This window comes from Sturnus vulgaris, chromosome 2, assembly GCF_052056855.1.
Source record: "Sturnus vulgaris isolate bStuVul1 chromosome 2, bStuVul1.hap1, whole genome shotgun sequence".
NCBI lineage: Eukaryota > Metazoa > Chordata > Aves > Passeriformes > Sturnidae > Sturnus > Sturnus vulgaris.
This window is the reverse complement of record NC_142244.1, coordinates 18,622,578-18,644,988: the sequence shown is the minus strand read 5'-3', so window position 1 is coordinate 18,644,988 and position 22,411 is coordinate 18,622,578. Positions and strand designations below refer to the sequence as shown.

The 22,411-nt window shown below is 42.9% G+C and overlaps 2 long non-coding RNA genes across 2 annotated transcripts in view; one reads left to right on the top strand and one right to left on the bottom strand.

The window, feature by feature from the left end:
- Positions 1 to 17,091, top strand: part of LOC148224645 (uncharacterized) — a 75,094-nt gene extending 58,003 nt beyond the window's left edge. Inside the window, exons 8-10 of the long non-coding RNA XR_015800743.1 lie at positions 1,821 to 14,959; positions 15,541 to 16,795; positions 16,972 to 17,091. This is a non-coding gene — a long non-coding RNA (uncharacterized LOC148224645). The remainder of the gene's footprint in view (positions 1 to 1,820; positions 14,960 to 15,540; positions 16,796 to 16,971) is intronic.
- Positions 17,092 to 17,534: 443 nt separating this feature from the next.
- LOC148224642 (uncharacterized) overlaps positions 17,535 to 22,411 on the bottom strand; it is a 435,112-nt gene continuing 430,235 nt past the window's right edge. The window contains exon 12 of the long non-coding RNA XR_015800733.1: positions 17,535 to 22,338. This is a non-coding gene — a long non-coding RNA (uncharacterized LOC148224642). The remainder of the gene's footprint in view (positions 22,339 to 22,411) is intronic.

Genomic DNA, 22,411 nt, shown 5'->3' with positions numbered 1-22,411 from the left:
ATGAGATGCTGGTTTGTACATCCCAAAAAGAATCAAACCCAATGTTCTGAGAGGCTGGAAGTGCTAAAAAAGAGTTCCTGATGGAACTTGGTGAGGTCCAAGCAGCTCCCACTAAAATGTGTGTGTAGTAACTGGGCTAATTACCTCTCATATACACAACGGTCCCATTTTAGCATTATTTGAAGCCCAGTGAACAAAAGCAGATGCATTGCATGGAAAAGCCTGGCTCTGGCAGGAGGATAAAGAGGATGGACTGATAGATCTTCACAACTTCACAAATCTAGGATTTCCTGACTCTTGCTCAATCAGTTCAATTTGTTTCAGTGGAGTTGTTATGATATAGGAGTTTTTGTGCAAAATAAAATCTATAGATGTGTCTGTACTGCACAGCATGCAGTATGGAGGAGGAATCACCAGCAATATAAAATTGTTATTTAAAAAATAAAATTAAAAAACTACTAAATTTATGAAATTAGCAAAATATCTGCTGCCCAGCAGGTTAATACTGGAGAACATAAAACCTTGCAGTTCTGCTGTTCAGTGTCACTGAGACCTGGCATTACTCTTTGGAGAGAAATTACAGTTGCAAAAATGGATGTGGTAAATAGGAAACTAATTGCTGACCACCCATTTTCAGGGAGGAAAATTAGGTAAGTGTATAAACAACTGTGGTTTTAATACAGAATAAACTGCTATATAATATTTCTAATATACATATATATAAATTAATGTATAGTGCTTCAGCAAGGTTATTAGTATGGCAATTGTAGTACAGTAATCTAATGTACAATGGCTCTGTTCAGTCTCTGTTTTAATTTCCAGTGGAGAACTTTACTGGGAAAAAAGATAATGGTATTTTCTTTAAGCAATGCACTATTTAGTCCTATAGATTTGGAGATTTTTTCAATATTCTAGGCTACCTTTTTTCATTGCATATACAATAGTTCTGTTCGTTATGAGCATTGACAGAACAGCTGCATTTTGCTATTTCCACAGAAAGAAAAAGATAAAGAAATCAGTTTTGTCTCTGATTTTGGCTGAGAGCTGGTTTCTAGTCTTTTATTTCCATGGAACTCTTTTTTAGACTGTGCTGGGTCTTCTGCTCAAGTGAGTTTAGTGGCTGATGCAGGGTAGACTTTCTGGGATTTTTGTTTGAAAAGCACCCAAAATGCTTGCATTAAAAAAAAAAATCAGATTATTCTGTTACAGTGATCACTATCAGGCTTAATCACATCGCTTAGACCTAATGGTATTGTCTGAGCATAGCTCAGCTGAATTGCAGGTCATAAATTCTTACTGTGCCATACAACTTGTTTATTGATGCCTGTGTTTAAAAAAGTGATGGGAACGAATAACCCAGTAAACAACACCAAAAGGAAGGAAAAAATCTTTCCTCAGATTACTAACTTTGCTACTCTTTTTCTTATGAAATGTTTTTTTTTTTGTTTTCCCATTTGTAAGTCAGGATAATGACTGAAATGTGCTTTCAATTTTTTAAAGTTGTTAAAAACATAAACTTTAACCCGTGCATTCCTATCACATTTGACCTGACACAAGAATTCAAAATATTAAAGGATACATCTCAGTTGAGAGTGTAAGTTATTTGGATGTAACAAACCATATAATAACTTTTGCAGTGCTTGTAAGGTGACAATGGCATCCAATTTGAGCAGCTGTTGGGAGAAAGGTGGCAAATTTTGTCTCACTGACATGAAATGCTTTAGCACAAAGGAAAAACAGCACTAAAACTGCAAGAGAAAGAGATAAATTGAGAACTATAACAACAGAAAAAAAGTGAATTTTCTCTCTATTTACTGCAGGTGCTGTGTTTGACAACCCAGCTACTGGAAGATGTTCTTTCTGAGGTAATCCTTTCCTAACCTTGATTAGGGAAGTGACACATCCTGCTCTGAATACATTCATTTAATTTTGTCTCTGTGTCAAGCACAGGCCAGATGCTTTTAATAGGAAACTATAGAGAAATAGAAAATGAGCCCACAGCTTTACACTCTTAAATCTCCTTCTATCAGGCTGCCCTGAGAAATGAAGAGTAGATGGAACTGCTGAGGAGTTTTAAGGATCAGTGCAGGCTTTTTGTCCCAATTCCTTTTAGCTGAGGTCATGGTCATGCATCCTGCCCCAGTGTCTGCTGACAAAGCAGCACCAGCCCTCTCTTAATGAGGAGCTTTGCCCCATTTCTTTCCTTTTGGTCACCACCCCAGCAGATCCAGCAGGTTATGAGTGCTCTCTTCATCTTTAAATGCTTGACTGAAAAGCTCTTGCTAATATTGGCTAATTTTCACTCATCAGCCTAGAGGAGAAGGGGAAGAAAGACAGGAAGGAAATTCCCCCTTGTTCCAGAACAGGAGGCTGTACTGACCCCCAGCAAGAGGCACTCCTAGAGCCCCATTTTATATGAAAATTATTCTAAATTACAAATATCAAAGTACTGCCTGCATGCAGCAGTCATCACTGGGTTTTCCTGGACTCTTCTCTTCCCTTCTGTTTTTAGGAATGGCTGGAAAGCTTTGGAAGATGGCACAGTCCCCCCCTCACTCCTCCCCCATTTTGGAGGTAAATTGTAAGAGAAAATAAAGACCAAAAAGATGAAATTACCAAAGTGGCCTAAAGAGATAAAGATGGGTTTAAAAATGAAATTCCCAGGGTCACAGCTCAATATCTTTTTGTTTTCCTCATGTACAGATCCCTTTACTAGGCAACCTCTATGGAATAAACAAATGTCATTCTCATTGGCATCAAAAACAAATGTCTAGCCCAAGGCAACATAAATGACTTGACAAAACCTGTTCCCTGTGTCAGGGACAGAGTTACAGTAGGAAAGTGGATATTTCACCTCATAATTTGTTGCATTATTTTTGTTCGCTCCAAATTTCCTTAGACTCCTGTAAATTATGATTTCTCATGCACACTTTAAATAAACAAAGTACAGTAATTATTTTGAACTATTTATTTTACGATGGAAAAAATCAGTGTACATCCATTTTCAATATTTCCAGCTTTGCTCCACTTGTAACACCTGTTTCCTAGAGTTCTCACCATGTTTTTCACCATGACAGAATGCCAGTACAATTTATGGAATTAATCTGGAAACCTATTTGTCTTTATTTTGTTTCAATATTACAGTTTTGTGTTCTATTAGTTCGTCAATATTACTTCATTTCTGAAAGTATGGGGAAATATTTTTAAAGTACTATAGATAATTGTTCTTTCAGTGTGTACTATACATTAATGTTTAATGGCAAGCACTGATTTTTATGACAGGAAACATTTCCAAAAGGTGCCTTTTCTACTTACCTTTATAACTTCTTGCAAAAGGAAACTGCAATGAAAATGAAATGCATATGTGAGACACAAAATTCAGCATAAATTTTTTTCTGATCTTTTCTGGTCCACGGTAAGTGATTGAATTAATTTGCTTCCACAACATCATTTTGAACAATACTTTGGTATGAACAAAATTACCTTGTCTAAACATATGTGCTACCACGTTCAAAATGCTTTGAATGTTTACTCAATCTTGTACATCTTTATTTTACACTGCAATTTAAAAGATAGATCGTCCTTCTGCCTCACCCGAACAGGGTATGTTTATTATCCAGAACTTTGCAAGTTCCAGTTGTTTTTCAGACACATTTTAGTGACACTACTATAAAGAAAAAAGGGAATAAAGGACGTGTACTCATTAACCAATAGTCATCTTACAAATGAAATTTCTGCCTTTTAGAGTTATGTGAAAAAATAAAATTCAAGACTGCGGAGGAAATGAAGAACTTCATCTTATTTTGGCAAACATATTACTGCATGCTCATATAAATGTTTTCATTATCATATGGTGTAACAAAGGAACCACTGGAGAAGTTTCCTGTGCTTACAGTTTCAGTCTGGCTTTTTCCTAACTTTAGAAGATTCATAAATTATAGAGAGCTGGCAAATGATTAAAGCAGTTAATTATTGCTTGTGTATCGTAGAATAGTCAGTAACACCCAATATTAGTTTATTATCGTATATCATAAGTGGTTAATCCTTTGTACTTTTCCCATTCCTCCTTATAAACTGCTCACATGTATTTCCTTATAAACTCTATCAGCTGATAAGTAAAACACCAAATATTGACCAAATTTTGTGTTCAGGTTTCATTTCCATGAAATTTCATTTCTTATTTATCATAAAGAAAGCATAATTGTCCACATAGTGGACAGTTACATATGCAATATATGTTTTTATTCCAGCAAGCATGACATGTTTTATTATAGGAAGTCAAACACACAGACTTTGTATCAAAAATTAATGGACCCTTCTGTTTTGTTTTCTCGGGAAGTTATTTTACCTTCAAGTGCAGGGGAACTTTGTGCATTTGCACAAATTATAAGGAAGGAAGCAAAGAGAAAAAAAATCTCTCTGTATGTGGACAAAATTTCTTTCCTGCAGCAGAGCTGCTGGCATTCCTCTGCAGCCCTGAAAGGAGAAGAGATTGGAAATGCTGTCACTGAAGTGAGCAGATGGTGTCAATAATGACTGACACCCACTGGAGCTGTACAAACACGGGCATCCTCATCTTCTCCTGGCAGGCAGCCTGCATGGTTATCCACACACACAAGCCACGAAGTGGGAAAGGACCAAGCTGGGTTAGACGTGGGGTGCCCAAAACTGGTCCCTTCCTTTCAAACCCTTCTGTCGTGCCTTGTTTTACAGAAGTGATGGGGAGAAGTTGGAAGGGAGTGCTGCCACTGCTTTCAATAATGATGTGACACAAAGGTAGGTGCACTGACTGGACACTTTGTCTGGCTCTTTGTAAATCTCTGAAGACTGCCACGCTCAAACCAGTCGTGTGCAAGTGGATAAGCAGAAATTATAAATTAGCATCACTGCTTCATGCTTCTAATCAGTGTCATGCTTCCAATAAACAGGAAGGTACTTAAAACCCACTGATGTTACTTGACCCATCCTCTTTACAGCTCGTTTGCCTCACACTCTAAATGTCAGATTTCCATACAGAAATCAAGCAGCCTCTTTCCATGGAAACCTTTCAAGACCATGCAACGAGTGAATCCATAGAAAGCACAGAGAGCTATTCCAGATGATGGTAATGTGGAGTTTAGTTCATGCATGCCACTGAAAAAAATGCTATTTAGTAGTTATTGAAATTGAACTTAAGCAACGCAGTCATTGGAAAGTAGTTTAGGAAGGGCATCTGCTGAGTGGAATTAATTTAAAAATGGATCCACTGAGGATGTTTTTAAATAGATTTTCTCATATCCTTCTGATATCCTGACTGACACACAGGTTCTGACTGCTAAATAAAATTTCCTCCCCTGCCACAAGTTTATAGAAAAGCTGCATCCTATTTTGATAAAATTAAGTTAATGATGACATGAAAACCTTGAAAAGAATAGAGCTAAGTGCACTGATTTCCATTTTTAAGACACTTCTCTGTAACTATCATATGCCTGGTTTCCCAGCCCCACAAGCAGCCTTGCTCTTTCAGAAAACTCACGTGTGCCAGCAGGCAGACTCACAGCTCAGCACAAGATTAGGAGATCCCGAGGCAGAATTTAGGACAGTCCCTGTGTGTACATGCAGCTCCTGAAGCTGTGCTGCAGTCAGGGATGAAGCTGAGTTCAGATTTTTGTGCAGCAGTAACAGATAGGATAGATCTTGACAGGACAATTGAAAATGCAGACAGGAATTTCTTTGCTCATACCTATTTTTGTACTGTTTAGTGCATTCTATTTAATAAGCACCCAGGCCAAGGATCTATGGTTAAATCCTCCAGTATTCTTGGCTCTGTGGAAGTCTGAGAAACAGTGTAAAATTAAATACTATGAAATGGAACACAATACTTCAGTCCTGGTTGTCATGTTGAAAAACCATAAATGACTTCATAACAGACCAATGGGATGTTTCAGACATTCAGATTCATTTACTTCCATGGTGAACAACTGAAGAAGAGCTGAATTTGACACTGAGGGTTTGTATTCATACACTTAAATAACTATTGTCTCTGTTTTGAGTAGGCACAGTGATGGTATCTCCTGATTGCCAAAATAAATTGATTTATATCAGAAAAAAAGCATTGCCTGAAGCAGTGCTCATTGCAAAATGCATTTCTATAAAAACCTGCAAAACTGTTCTCGTGTCTTTCCTTTCCTTTAACAATGGTATTATTACACTTCAGAATCACAATCTCTTACTGTTACTGGATTATAAACACTTTGTGCTATATGAATTATTTAATGTTATTTATTTTTATTTGACAGAACATAAGACAATTCTCAAAGCATAAAAGCTTTCAAGCTACTTGAATGATATGCTACTCTGGAAAAAAGTTCCTTCATTAATAACCCAAATAACAAAAATGGTATTTGAGAATGATCAGTCTGTTTCCTTCTCTACCTACTGATAGTATGAAGTAGGTTTTATATAGAAATAAATCTCCTTTTTATAGGAATTGAAGAATTAAATAGGGGAAATTGGGAATCAGAAAAAGTCTTGAGTAAGTTCTCATGGATATCCCTTAAATATTTAACTAAATATAAATTTGGGTTAGTAAACATTAGAAAATGTAAGGATATATTATGCAGATCTCATCAGTAATTCAACAGTCTTTGAAGAATAAGTAGAATTATCATTTTCCAGTTAAAATAACACAGTAGACCAATGCAGTAATGACATAAAGGACCAAGGCAAAGAAAAATTATTAAGGAGTTCCTAAATGTACATAATATAATAGTATATATGGGTAACAAGGCCCTGCTCTAGATGAGATGAGATGAGATGAGATGAGATGAGATGAGATGAGATGAGATGAGATGAGATTAGATTAGATTAGATTAGATTAGATATGGTGTAAAATGGTGCTTCAGCAGTCTGGATCAGCTCAGTCCTCTGCACAAAATGGTTTTGAAACTGTGAAATCAATGCAGAACCAAAGAACGTCCCCACTGAGATGCTCCTTTCTACTTGTAGCAAGTGCTGCATAGGTAAGTGAAAATTACAAGCTCTAGGTTCATAATCCCTTGAAACAAATTAAATATTCATCCTAGAAAAGATTCAGTACGTGTGACAGCCTCTGGCTGAGATGGGCCCATCCAAAATGTTTCTCCTCTTCCCTTTGCTGTCAAGCAAAATGTTGGCACGTAAGGAATTTCTCCCTTTGGGCAAGATCTTCCCACCCACGACTTTTCTCTCCATTTCTTATCTCTGAGATTGCCAAAAGCTGCCCTAGCAGGGATTCTGGGGTAGCAGGTATTAAATCTGCCTGACTTTTCTCCTGGTTTTTTCAAGGTTTCTCTTTTCCTGTCTGTCACCTTCACCACTGGGAGTGGTGACATAACCCAGAGCTGTCCTCATGTGCTGCCCTTTGCCTCCTCCCACCCCTCTCCTGATTAACATTTGGGTTTATATATGCCACTGGAAATGAGTTCACTCTGATCATTAGACTGCAGTTGATCTGATGCATAGTAAATATTTCTCAGAGCTTTCTTTGGTTTAACACAGGGGTTTGATTTCTTTTATTTATTTCCCTCCAAACTTTTCACTGTGCACACATTGTGCTCTCCTCAGTCCAGAATTTTGAAGCACAGAGCTTTCATGTTTCATAAGAGCTTCCTGAGTTTTATTTTGAACCTTGTTGTTTTGATAGTTCTTTATTCTGTCAGCAATGACTGTAATAGGATGGTACTCAGGGGAGAGGGGGGTTTGTGCTGCAAAAAAGTCAGTATTTTTTCTGAGATCCCTTATGCTGGGGTTATGTCTTAATCTAAAAAGACTTGTCTTACCACACATTCTGTCAATCATCCAAAAGATAAGATCTATATTCAGTCTTCATTCAGTCCCTAGGAGAAACCAGACAAGACATGCCAACAAAATAAATGTAGGAATTGGCCTGAAAAAAGATAGGAAATCCATAGATTCCAATTGTTTTTCTTCTTCTGTAGAGCTGGGCCTTCTGTATGCAATAAGATAGATGCTTACAGTTTTCCCACTGATTAATGGAGACAAATATGGAATTACTGTGTTCCACCATCCCTTAATAATGTAGAAGCGTCCCAAAATGAGATTATACTGTTCCTGTAACTAAGGAATTGGGAGTAGATGGTAAACATAAAATTTCAAACATTAACTTTCATCATGAAATAGAAAAGGAATTATCAGTGCCCTGGAGGATGGACAGCAAGGGTAGTTTCACTAAAAGCTGTGGTGAAGTCACTTTTGCTTATCTTCTGTTCACCCTACACTGAGTATGGCAGGCACAGGGATTTCATCCAGTCCTACACAGCAAATGACTTCTGCAGCCAGACATACACAAGGCCAAGGTGCTCCTTAGCTTGCCATTCCAGAAAATCCAACAGATCCACTCGGTTCTTTGTGTTTTAGCCCATGACAAATTAGTACTTTATTGTGTTGCCTCCATACACATGCAGAGCACCTCTTCCTCCCTAAAACACAAGTAATTTAGAAAATATTAATTATTAATTCATACATTATCAAAATAAAATTTAACCATGACAGAAATAGGTTAATATTCCCCAGGTGGCCACAGCCAAATCTATCCAGGATCTGAGTGATTTCAAATTAGATGTGTGAATCAACTCCAGCTTCCTAAATTAAGACACTGGAGAAAGGAAGTGCCTGAAGGCTGCAAACTGAGGGGAAAGGATTTAGCTCGGTAAACTTTTGAAAATCTGCCTCAAAGTGGAAAAGCCATTACAAGGAACCAGCAACAAGCACAGCAGATCATATTCCCATCATCATTTTCTGTGCACTGAGCAGGTAATACCTTTTTAAAGTGATCTCTGAATGGGTCTGTAGTTGCCAGAGGACACAGAAGTTATTGCTTTGGTCATGTTTGACTGGGGCTGCTTTTTCCTTTATTCTTTCTGGAGGGTCTCACAGGTTTATTCTGTAAAACTGCTTTCCTTTATGGCCTTCCAGGAGAGGACTGGGGTCTTTCTGTCTGAACTTCTCTTCTTGACTATTTCTCTCAATGAAAAGCATATCAATAGCTGTCATATTATTTCTACATCTAATTAATTTCGGGCCTGTAGTTATGGATCCATGCATTCTCACTAGAAGATAAATGACAAAATTACTGAGCTAACAAAAGAGTCAGGAGCTGAAAGGGAGTGGAAAACAAACAAACACAAACCAAATTTCAATAGAGATGGCAGTGATCTGTAGGTTAAAAAAAAGAAATAAAGCATACACTTTCAAATAGGATGTTGAAATCAAAACCTCTGGACTGTCATCTATGGAGATTATGTTGATCAGCAATGGGCTCAGCAAATCATCCTAGTTTATCTTCAGTCTGTAAACTGAATTGGATAAAATGTCATTGTCTTTAAAACAGATGGTGGCTTCCAACCATTTGAAACCATAAGCACAGGGTTTAGAGGCTAACCTGTTAAAATTCAGAGGTGCTAAATATGTTCTGTAGGGAGTGATGGATGTTTAAGCGTTGATTTTCTGGTTATTTTTCAGTTTACATATTGACAAGTTTCAGAACACAAAATAAAGACATTTTGTATATGTAGCCAGATTTGTTTTAGCCCCTGGCTGTCTGTGTACATGATCCCCATTGAAGGCAATCTCATTTTTCTGAGCTGCTCCCTCCTCCAGAACTTCAGGCCTGCTTTAGCAGTGCTGCTAATCCCTGCCTCCTGTAAAAACAGCATCTCCCAGGGGAATTTGAATTACTGGAAGGAGCAAATACTGCTGCTGCTTGGCCAACTGTGCAGAGGCACAGAGTGATTTTTAAAATGATTACTGCTGATATCAAGTGTAGAATAACTGCACTGCTTATCACCTAAATTACTTTTAGCTCATACTCCAGGTCATCTAAATCTAATACTGCTTTGTCTTTTGTGTCTCAAACCTGTAACTTCAAGAATGTGGGGCTTTCATTGGTCTAATCTGTTCTGCCTAGTGAAAGAAACAGCTTTATCATAGGAGGTGAGCTTCTGAAAAATCAAAGCAATATTTGGGTTCTAAGACATTGATGCCACCTTCAAACCCGAATGTCATGATGGTATGGGCTTGCAATTGCACATGCTCAGACTCTCTAAACTCCCTGATCCTCAAAACTTCGAGTTCCCAGACATGTCCTTCACCAAGGTGAATGTGAGTGGAACACAGTTTGTCTCTGTGTGTTACTCGTATCAAATATGCACAATTTTTCTGCTTGTTAGAGATATAATACCCCATGTACCTTTCTGTTCCAGTGGAGGTCACTCAGTCAGCTCTGTTTGGTCACACTTTGAACTGAAAGAAATCAGATTTTTTCAGACAAAGACTTTCTCCAACATTTTTATATTTTGAAGTGGTGAGTTCTTCTGAGTTTATCATCTTTTCACTGTTTATGGTTGTTTACTTCTCTTTACCTTTTAAGAACAACCAGAAGAGAACTGTTCTACTTTTGATTGCAGTGCCTCAAACAACAGCACTATCAGGTTCTCACAGAAGGCACCAACCAGGCGGTTTTTTTTCAAAGTTGAAGTTAGTTGCTAGCACAAGTTTTTATCCTTTTTTTAGTGGTTTTAAACAGCACAGAGTGATGGAGACAGACAGAAAGACTGCAAAACAGCAAAAGGCCATCATGCCCTCCAAAGTGACCTTCACAGGTAGACTCCTAACACCAAATATTTCCTTCATGTTCATCTCAACTGCTAAATAAACAACTAAAATTGGCAGCAGATTTTAAAATGGTTGCTGGTGACTTATTCAGTTATTTAAACTGGTTATTTGGTTTACATACTTGTTTAAAGCTTGTTTGCTTTCAAATAAAATGAATACAAAATGAAAGCTAAGAGTTTTTAAATTCTTTTCAGACAAAAAAAATCAAACTGGAAGAGTTAAAGTTTTCTTAAAGATATTCTGCACTGACTCAGATGTATAAAATAAATTTGCATAAAAAAGGATGGGTTTTCTTGAGAGCTTTCTAAGCATACAAAATCATGGCATTCACAAAGTACAAACTTCAACTTTCATGATAAACAAATATTATTTCTACTGCCAACCTGTACATCACCATTCAATTAAAAATAATCTGCAATGATGAACCTTGCCTGTTTTACAGAAGAAGAAATAGAAATTAGATTTCACTCAGCAGAAAGTCTGGACTAAAACTTGCTCCCAACTCATCCTACTCTGATTGCTGGACACACTGGGAATTAGAATTAGTGTTTGTACTCTGTGTTGTTTAGAAGTGTGGGCAAAGTGACTGGCAGAACACAAGAAAGGCAGAGGAGATGCATAAATAAAAAGCAAGTCTTTTCTGATGTCAGACTGTGGTGGTGGCAATTGCAGAGCAAGCCTCTCTTTACAAAAATCAGATCATCTCCAGGTCACTGTCACACTTGCAAAGCCTCTGAGCATCGGTGACTTTTCACAGCTTTTGTGCTCGCCCATCTGTCAGTGCCTCCCTGTGCTCCTGCCCTGCCGGGGCTGAACGGCCCCGAGCAGCAGGGCAAGGAACGGGGCTGCTCTCCAGGAGTTCCCCTTTGTGCAAAGGGGCAGCTCCAGTGGGTTCTGTGGGGACACGCAGCACAGCCGGGAGCGTTCCTGCCCTGCCCCTGCCCCGGCTCTACGTTTTGGGGGCTGGAGAAGCATTAAACACACACACACACAAATTAAAAAAATAAGGAGACTCATGCCATGCAGAGAAATGTTGTATTTGGTGGGAAGACTAATTGCCATTTAACTTTCCAGCCCACGCACATTGTAATAAGCTCACAAAATAAATAAGGAGCTCCATAATAAACTCCAGGAGCTGCTGGCTGGTGGGAGGAAAGCTGAAATATATTTACAAACAATTCCATGGGTGAAGGTATGGGTGTGAAATGGGTCTTGATGTCTCTAAGAGCTTCAAGCAGCGGGTTTGCTGCAGAGCCCAGACAGCTCGGCTCCCGAAACAGGTGAGTGGGTCTGCACACACCTGAACTTTGGGGTAAACCAGCAGGTTCGAGGGGGGATTATTGAAGGTAGGAGGATCGGGAAGGCCGTGCCGTCCCGGTTTTTCAGCCGATGGGTACCGAGAGGGGCCAGGGAGAGGCACCGGGGGAATTCCTCGGTAACCCACGGCCAGAGGGGCAGCGAGGGGTTGGCTGGGGAAAGGATCGGCCGGAGGGCAGCGGGCAGAAATGTGGTGGAGGCTCCCAGCAGAGCGGCAAGGAACGAACAGGGAGAAGCGGGAGCTGCTGCCAATAGGGTCAGCAGAGGGCCAGCTGCAAGTGCTTGGTGTTCCCGGCTGCCAGGAGAGGGAAAACACGCGGGGTTGGCTCCTACAGCCCCAGCCCGGCCAGCGTGGCACCGGGAGGAGGCACCGGGGGCTGGAACGGTGTGCTGGGGTGTCTGGGCACTGCAGGGGAACGGGGACAGGGCTTGGTGTGATGGACAGGGACAGGTCTGGTGTGCCCTGTAAGGCACAGGGACAGGATTTGGTGTGCCCTGTAAGGCACAGGGACAGGATTTGGTGTGCCCTGTAAGGCACAGGGACAGGGTTTGGTGTGATGGACAGGGACAGGTCTGGTGTGCCCTGTAAGGTACAGGGACAGGGTTTGGTGTGCCCTGTAAGGCACAGGGACAGGTCTGGTGTGCCCTGTAAGGTACAGGGACAGGGTTTGGTGTGCCCTGTAAGGCACAGGGACAGGGTTTGGTGTGATGGACAGGGACAGGTCTGGTGTGCCCTGTAAGGTACAGGGACAGGGTCTGGTGTGCCCTGTAAGGCACAGGGACAGGGTTTGGTGTGATGGACAGGGACAGGTCTGGTGTGCCCTGTAAGGCACAGGGACAGGGTTTGGTGTGCCCTGTAAGGCACAGGGACAGGGTTTGGTGTGATGGACAGGGACAGGGTTTGGTGTGCCCTGTAAGACACAAAGACAGGGTCTGGTGTGCCCTGTAAGGCACAGGGACAGGTTTGGTGTGATGGACAGGGACAGGTCTGGTGTGCCCTGTAAGGCACAAAGACAGGGTTTGGTGTGCCCTGTAAGGTACAGGGACAGGGTTTGGTGTGATGGACAGGGACAGGTCTGGTGTGCCCTGTAAGGCACAGGGACAGGTTTGGTGTGCCCTGTAAGGCACAGGGACAGGTCTGGTGTGCCCTGTAAGGCACAAAGACAGGGTCTGGTGTGTCATATAAGAGACAATGTGTCACCAAAGCCTGGCCTGGTTGCCGAAGGGATTTTGTTTGAGTCACTGGGGAGGTGAGTGAGTTTGCAAAGAATTTGGTGGCTGTGGGTGGGTGATATCCCACATGTGGTGGGAGCAAGGTGGCAGAGTGGGACCTTCCAGGAATTGGTCACAAAGGGGTCTCAGGTATGTGAAAGATGTGAAAGAAGGGATGAGGAGAAGATAAGGGTACAGGCAAGGATAATGGCACAGCTTTTACAACACCCGATGGGGAAGTGCAGGGAGCCCCAGGACAGTGACTGGGAAGGAATGAATGTGCCATTTGTAAAAAAGGACATTAGAAATGAATTGTTAAGGGTGTCAGGATCTGCTGTTGTACCTGTGTTGTAAGTGTTGTGTTTCCTGGTAGACACGGGAACTTCTCTGTCTGATTTGAATTTTTTGCCAAAGGGGGAGCAATTGTTGAGATGTTCTTTTGCTAAAGATGAGTAGGTGCATTTGATTCAGGCACTCTTGTTGAATGTGGGTGTGTGCATGGGAATTAGCACTGTGTGTGTTATACCTATAGCTGCCTCTGCCATTCCCTTCAAACATTGCACAGGGCTGGGAGAGGCCAGGAAGAATGAGGCATGAGCAGTCAGCTGGCTCGTGTCCACTGACTTGTTTTGTATTTTTCTCTGTGGAACAATATTCATTGTTTTGGGTTTTTTAGTCCAGTTTAAGACTCTGTACCGACTGTGCAGCAAAACTGAATGGCTGCCATGAGCCAGGTGAGTTCTGGGCTTGCTCAGATCCTACTGCTGAGGAGCCAACTCCTCGAGGAGAAGATGGATGGAGGGACCAGGCTGGGAGGGAAGCTGTGGGAGAGTCTGCTCTGAATCTCTGTCCCTGCCAGCCTGGCTCTGATGTGCTGCTCTAGGATGGTACAGTATGAGATGGTTCTGATGTGCTGTTCTGGGATAGTGCAGGCTCAGAGATGGTTCTGATGTGCTGTTCTGGGATGGTGCAGGGTCAGAGATGGTTCTGATGTGCTGTTCTGGGATGGTGCAGGGTCAGAGATGGTTCTGATGTGCTGTTCTGGGATGGTGCAGGGTCAGAGATGGTTCTGATCTGCTGATCTGGGATAGTGCAGGCTCAGAGATGGTTCTGATCTGCTGTTCTGGGATAGTGCAGGCTCAGAGATGGTTCTGATCTGCTGTTCTGGGATGCTGCAGGCTGCATCCCCCTGGGAGCTGAGGGTGCAGAACCCCAGGGGCTGCTTGAGGTCATTTGGGGTTTCTCGAGGTCGTTGGAGGCCCTGGTAGAGGTTTCTTGAAGTCATTTGGGGTACTTTGAGGTTATTGCATTTCCTGGTGGGGGTTACCTGGGGGAACCCAGGGCAGGGTTATGTCTCAGGTTACAATAAGAAATGAAACTGAAAATATGAATTCTATCACATCTCCTTAGGCTGTTAAAGCAGTGTTCTTTGTCTCTTCCATGACTCATCTCTCATAACTCTCTCCAAGGGCTCTGTCTATGTCAATGACCACCAGATCTCCCTGCATGGCTCACAAATGACGTCATCCCACTGTGAGATGCCCCGCCCAGGGGGAGGAGCCAAGCAGCCATGCCTGGATATAAACTGAGACTTGGAACAGCACGGGGCCTTTTCTACTGGATTCCCAGGGGTACACAGCCACTACTGGACCTTCAGAGGAAGAGCAGACCCTTCTGCAGGACCACTGCCTCAACAGAAGCACATCTGTCACCTCTGGAGGACTGCAGCCACCACTGAATGGAGCTGCTACCACCCCCCTGGCCAACAGGGTGCCAGGTTGTGTCCTGACTCTGTCAGTGATTCTGTGCTATTGCATTTATTTTAATTTGCTTATCAAATTGTAGTTCTGACTTGGCATCTCACACTGGTTTATTTTGAGACTAGTACATGTTTTGGCACCCAATGTGAGGCCAGTCCTGAACAAAGTCAGAATTACAATTTGGTATTGCAGAAACCTCCTATTCACCATGATGCTCAACATGCTTACATGGGTCTTGTACCTTGCTCTCTTTATTTTTCTGCACAGGGGATTTACCTGCCTGTTATAATGCTCCTGTTGAGACCAAGCAATGGTGTGAAAATTGCTTTATTGGTTTATTGTGTCTGTTGCCTGATAAGCTCTGAGGCAGTGAACATCATTTGGAACATACACTCAGTTTTGTTTGCTTGTCCTAGGCTGGGCTGCCACGTCTGGGTTCTCCTCAACAATCACACCCAGCCCCTGGCAGGAAGAGCAGAGAGTGGTTCCTTCCAGCCTTTCAGACCTGGCACAGCAGTGTTTGAAAATATTGAGTTCCCTCTGGGTGTCAAGGATGGCATAATCTTGTTGTCTGTTCTTCTTTGTCTTCTCTGCACAGCCTGCACCGTGTGCACCATGAACAGAACAGGGCTGAGTGTGGCACAGCAGCTTCTCCAGGAGCAGAGAAGCAGCAAATCAGCAGGAACCGTGGCTACAGAGACTGACAGAGAGAAAAGGAACCAAAACCAACAGGAACCGTGGCTGCACAGACTGACAGAGAGAAAAGGAACCAAAACCAACAGGAACCGTGGCTGCACAGACTGACAGAGAGAAAAGGAACCAAAACCAAACAGGAACCGTGGCTGCACAGACTGACAGAGAGAAAAGGAACCAAAACCAAACAGGAACCGTGGCTGCACAGACTGACAGAGAGAAAAGGAACCAAAAGAGCAGCCAATGCTTCCACACAAACCATCACTGAGCCAGGACAGCCCAAGCCAGCAGCAGCTGCCCCCGTTCAGAAGAAGAAATCAAAGAGCAAATCTGTCCTCATAGTGACCAAGGAGGAGGGGGCTGGACCCTCCCACCCAGCAGAAGGGACAGAACCAGAGATCATCACTCCCTGTCCCTGGGTGAGCTGTGGAGGGACTTCACTCGCCAGATAAACAAGTCCATCCTGAGCTGGCTGCTGCACATCTGGGACACCACAGCCAATGACACCATTCTGGATGGAAGAGGGGCCAGGCAGCTGGGATCCCTGTCCTGGGATGTGCTCGCTGACCAGGGGATCCAGAGAAGCCAGGAAAGGCTCAGCCTGTGGCAGTGACTGCTGGTGAGTGTAAGGGATGGATACCTTTGTGAGGAAGATCTCCAGGTGCACCAAGGGAAATGGAGCACAGTGGAACAAGGTATTTGATGCCTGAGGGAATTGCCTGTGCTGGAGATCGTTTTTCCCTAAGAACCCTGGTGGTGTGCAGTGCACGTTGCAGGTGTGGCTGAGATTTGCACAGCTTGGAGCAGAGATTTCCTCCCATCACCTGGAGATGGGGGAAGGCCAGCACAAGGTGGGAGCACTGGCCAGCAAACTGGGAATTTCCCGGGACAGTCACTGCCCCTTTATGCACCCGTGTGTCATCCTTGGAAACAGAGCTGGCTGAGCCCTGCAGAGCTCGGAAGAGGAAATTGAGGAGGGCGTCAGAAACGGAAAAAGGAGCTTAAGGAAGGAATTCACCACATGTCACCAGAACCAACCAGAGACTCTGCCTTAGGAGCAGATGTCCCCAGCCAAGGAGAGAGGACACTCCACAAGGTAACCTCTGCTTTTTCCTTCAGGAACATGGGATGGAAAACCCACCTCCTCCTTGGCAGCCCAGGTACGTGGACTGAAAAGAGGAACATCTACCAGGAGATGTTCATTTAGTGTCACCTCTGCTCTGGTCTCTCATGGACAGAGCTCTGGACTGTATAGGAATGAAAATATGACTGATTCTCTTAAAGGGACCTCAGGAACATATTTATTTTATTTATATTTACATATTTATATTTCCAGGAGGAGACCAACGTGTACCAAGACCAGGAATAGAGGGGCCCTGGCTCTAGCCAGGTGGAGGAAAGGGACAGTCGGACCTGTTGGACTGTGTGGATCCCATGGCCTGGCACATCTGACCCACAGAGATATTCCAGCTGTGGGGGACACTGGTGCTCAGTGTACCCCGATGCCACCAAGGTCTGTGGGAGCAGAATCCATTTCTGTTGCTGACAGGAGGATCCCAGCAGCTGCAGTGGGTTTAACTGGGAACGAGTGGCACCAACAGCCCAGTGTGACTGGCCCAGAGACCCCTGCCTCCTCAGCATGGAGGAGCTCAGAAATGGGTATTGCAGAGACCCAAAAGGACAGCGTTGGGCTTTTGGGATGGCTGCTGCAAAGACAGAAGACATCAGACAACTGAATGCTCTGGCTGCTCTCTCAGATGACCCCTCTGCTGTGGGACTGCTGAGAGCTGAAGGACAGCAGGTACCAGCCACCACAGCAACAGGGCACCATCAGCAATTCTTCACTGTAATATACATTTGCTGTAGAACATTTCAAAAAGGCCAAAGTGGTTTGTTTATTTTTGCCCCTTAATGAAAACAAAATAAAAACTAAATAAAACTTCTCCCAACTTGTCTCTGTGATTCATTCCCTTCCATGAGATGATTTCAGAACTGGGGAGCTGTACTAAATATGTTGGATTATTTTCAAAGTAGTACAGGTTATTTAAGGTCATTTAATTCCCCGTGACGGGTTATTTGAGGTCATTTGAGGCCCCAGTTGGGGTTATTTGAGGTCACAGGGGTCCTTTGAGGTCATGATTGGGGTTACTTCAGGTCATTGGGGTTATTTCAGGTCACAGGGGTTACTTGAGGTCATTTGAGAATTTTTGGAGTTCTCCAGGGGTTACTTTAGGTCACTTGAGACCCTCATCGGGGTCATTTGAGGTCATGATCGGGGTTACTTCAGGTCATTGGGGTCATTTGAGTTCATGATCGGGGTTACTTCAGGTCATTGGGGTTATTTCAGGTCACAGGGGTTACTTCAGGTCATTTGAGAATTTTTTGAGTTCTCCAGGGGTTACTTTAGGTCATTTGAGACCCTCATCGGGGTCATTTGAGGTCATGATCGGGGTTACTTCAGGTCATTGGGGTCATTTGAGTTCATGATTGGGGTTACTTCAGGTCATTGGGGTCATTTGAGTTCATGATTGGGGTTACTTCAGGTCATTGGGGTTATTTCAGGTCACAGGGGTTACTTGAGGTCATTTGAGAATTTTTGGAGTTCTCCAGGGGTTACTTTAGGTCATTTGAGACCCTCATCGGGGTCATTTGAGGTCATGATTGGGGTTACTTCAGGTCATTGGGGTTACTTGAGGTCATTTGAATCTTTGTTAATTGATCCAGGGGTTACTTGAGGTCATTGGAGGCCCTGCTAGAGATACTTGATTTCATTTGGAATTACTGGAATGGGAAGCCCAGTTAGCACAGATCTGCTTTTGGACTTTGCTGCCCACAACATCCAGCCAGGCCTGCAGGGACAGCAGCCAGGACAGCTGGACACGAGTGGCCTCATCACACTCGGGTCAAGGTCTCTAAAGTCCCAGGGATTTGGAATTCTGGGCTGGAAGACCTCAGCTATGAGTAGCCATGGGCAAGGACCTCCCATGATTAATGGGTTAATCCAAACTGCCTGTGTCTGCTTTATTCCCTGGATTTACTTGCCACACCTGGTATAGAAGTGGAGAGTCAGGAGGGAGTGTTTCAGATGTTCCAGGCTGTTAAAAAGGGTTAAGTTAATAACCAGGGTTTGTAAAGTGAGAAATAAGAAGAGGAGGGATTGAGAGGAAAGCTCGTGCATTTACAATTTGATGGGTGAGGGGATGGGTGTGAATGTCTCTACTGACCTCAAGCAGCAGGTTTGTTGCAGAGCCCAGCCAGTGGTGGACTCTCTCCCTTTATTCCAGTCAAGCTGCAGGACTCCTCTATCTCCTTTTTGGACATAAACCTCTGGCATTTGTGGATTTTCCTGACACTGGAAATTGCTATACCTGCTATTCTCAAGTACTTGTGGAGGCAATGGAAATACTAGATTTCTTTAGAACTGCTCCTATTTGTTGATTTCTCTTAAAAAAAAATTCCATGCTCAAATTGTAGCAGAGCCCCAAACATCTTTTTATCCATGAAAAACATCTCTCTCTCGATGGAACCTATTGGAGTTCAGGGAGCTGCAGGTATTCCCCTCATTCACCTCGTCTCTGCTGGCACAGGCAGGAACCTGGATCCATCTCAGCAGCCTTTCCTTGACATCCCTGCAGAGCCCACAGGCATCCTGGATCACTCTGCTGCTCTGCCCTGCCACAGCCACTTCATCACAGCTGCCACTGCAACAGTGAGTGCAGCTGTGACATTCCCCTCCCAGGCACAGGAATATTTGTCCTCTCCCCTCATCTCCCCTTCCACAGAAATTCCTCACGTGTTGAGACGTGGCAGTCACGGGGGCTTTGCTGCTGAAAGTCTCAAACGTTTGTTTTCTGCTTGCTCCTTGCAATATCTGAGGTGCTGGTGCCTGGCAAAGCTGTGCCTTTGTACCATCAAGCTTTCTGCAAGATAGTCCAAAAACACCCTGGAGAGAAAAAAACTACCCAAATATCCAAATTCCCAGGATTTTTAACTTGCTATTAATCCATGTGACTCCTTTTCAATGAGACCATTAGATCCTGAGAAACAAACCTGCATTAATCTTGCATCTTCTAATTCTGGCAGTTTCAGCTTTTGCTGCTGCTCTGAGTTGGACACACAGGCTGGGACTCACTTTCTCCTTTTGAGTTCACAATTCTTTCTCACTTATATCTTTATAAAGGTACATTTATATCTACATGGATTGGCACTGTGAGTTTTGCAGCACATTTCTGAGGTAATGTGCTCTGTCCCTAGATTACAGATTTCAGAATCACACAATCAAGGCTAGGCACTGAACTAAAAATTTATCCCAAAGGCAAGATGCTGGATTTCTTGAGGTTGAGAATTGATGAGGAATGGTCCTGCATCCCTGATTTTTTTCTTGTGGTTTGGGGGGAAAATAAAATTTATTCTGATAGATTAGAAACATTCAAGGGTTAATTTGATTTAATTCAGTACTTGAGTATAATATTCACTTACAAATCCAGGAGGAATATTTATCTATATTGAAGGACATGTAAAAGTGATCATAACTTACTGGAGAGAAAGAGTTTTGAAGAGCCCCTCCACAGTTCAATCCTGAATCACTGCTGGAAAGCATGGACATGAACATCCCTACAAAGCCAGGCTGAGAAAGGGGGGAGTTTTCATTGAGCAGCACTCACCATGCTTGGCTAGGGGAGTCACTACAGAGAGGAAAATACTCACAGGTATTTTATTCATTTCAATTTTTTAAAGAACTAAAATGAGGCCTTTTTCCTTTTATTTGGCACTTGTGTGATGGATGATCTATCTTCAGACAGCTAAATTTCAGGTCCATATCTTATTAATAGAGATAGACTTTAGATTCAATATTCTAAACTGCTCTAAGCAGCATTTCTGTCTCTCTTTTGATTACTTGAGAGCTTGATTTTTAGTCATAGACTACTGAAAGTGCATTTCAGTGAACAGTGTTAGAAATTGGGTCAAATAAATAAAACCTATGACATGACTTTTCAGGATGGTTTACATGTACCATAAGAAATAGAAATCTGTTGTGATTTATGCCATAAATGCTTTTACAGTTAACTACCAGTAATGCAAATGCAAAATCTTGAGATTTGAGTCCTAAGGAGTTAGAAATTATTGATTAAAATTTTTCTGTACAAGTCTCCCAAACAATTATTGTAGGTTATTTTGATGCTGGCCACATAAAAGAGTGCTGGAATTCCTTATTTCTTACACAAATTATACTGATTGCATCTACCCTGACATAATCCACAATTCCTTTATTGCTTTCTTTACTGAGCTTTCCTCTCCAGTTTCTTACATTCTTACATTTTTTACCATTATTTCACAATCTTTGCTTTGGGTGTTTGGATGTTTTGTTGGTTTGGGGTAGTTTTTTCTTGTTTTGGGATTTTTGGTGAGTTTTTTTTGGAGGGGTTGCATGGGGCAGGGGAGTTGCTGAGCATTCTCTTCAAAGAGGTTTTGCCTACAGCAAGGGCAGTTATCATTGTGCATTTTAAGAGTGGGAAGGGCTCATAAAACACAAATACACATTCATCATCATCATCATCAAATGCAAATAATATACAAATAGTCCATATTTACCTGAGTACAATTTGACAGAGGGGAGGTTGGGAATGGGATGCAGTTTAACTCAAGCTTTAATAATGTTCCCAGTTGAGGCCACATAAAGCAGAAGGATGCAGTGTTTGTCTCCATGGACAGTCACACTGACAGGCTTTGCAGCCAGAGATAAAGCAAGAAATGCCAACAAGCCCTGTCCCCACCGTGCCTGAGACAGTTCCCTGACCCTGCCCCATTGCTGTGTCCCCCTGTTCAATTATCCCTGTCTAGGCTGCTCCTGTCCCAATCTCTGGAGCAGCTCCCATCTTTCTGAGCAGGATTGTTTATCCTGTGGCCTTTCTCCCTTTCACAGGTGTCTAAACCCACACACACCTGTCGGATTTCTATGAGCCCCTTGCTGGGGAGACCTAATCTGTCTGTCCCTGGCAATCTGCACAACAGCCACCAGAGCCATCCTGCTAAATGTGGCCTGTCCTGCCTACCTGGAGCCGGGATAACCTTTAATTCCTGGCTAAACCAAAAGGCCAAGGGCTATTTTTACATATATGAAAACGCAAAATGTGTAGGTATTTCATATTTCGTGGTTATGGCAGCACACATCTGTTCTAGCATGGGGTGGCACCCAGCAGGAAAGCCGTGGGTGTCACACACAGCTCTGCTGTCTGCCCTGTGCCTTTAAAAACTGACCACACATCCCATTAAAGGAATCCCGTAAATGTCAGTCAAAGCATAATTAGTGTCTGCAAAGGTACTTCCTGGCAATAATTGATTTCTTAATCCAGATCCCAATCTGCTCCACTGATATTCTTTAATGACTTTCCGAAGCCAGTGATAACAAATTGGATAAGAAAAGATGTTTTTGTCAGTCCGGGGGCTCACAGGAGCCACAAAGGCGGAGTTAACGCGGTGCTGTTGCCAAGAGTGACTGAGCAAACAGTGTTTGCAATTACCATTCACCTCCCTAACTTCGTTTCCAGCAAAGCAGCAGCACTTTAAGTTTAATTATGGCAGCCCCAGAGTAAAGCAGAGGGGGGAGAAAATTGCTTTCCATCACTTATTTGTTCCTTTGTCTTTCACTCTTCTCGGCAAACTCCATCACACAATTAAACTCCAAAGGCTGTTTGCTGACAACCTGTGGTCAAAACGTAAGGGAAGAGATAATCACGCTCGAGTCAGGTCCCCTCCTTCCTGCAGTGCCAGGTCCC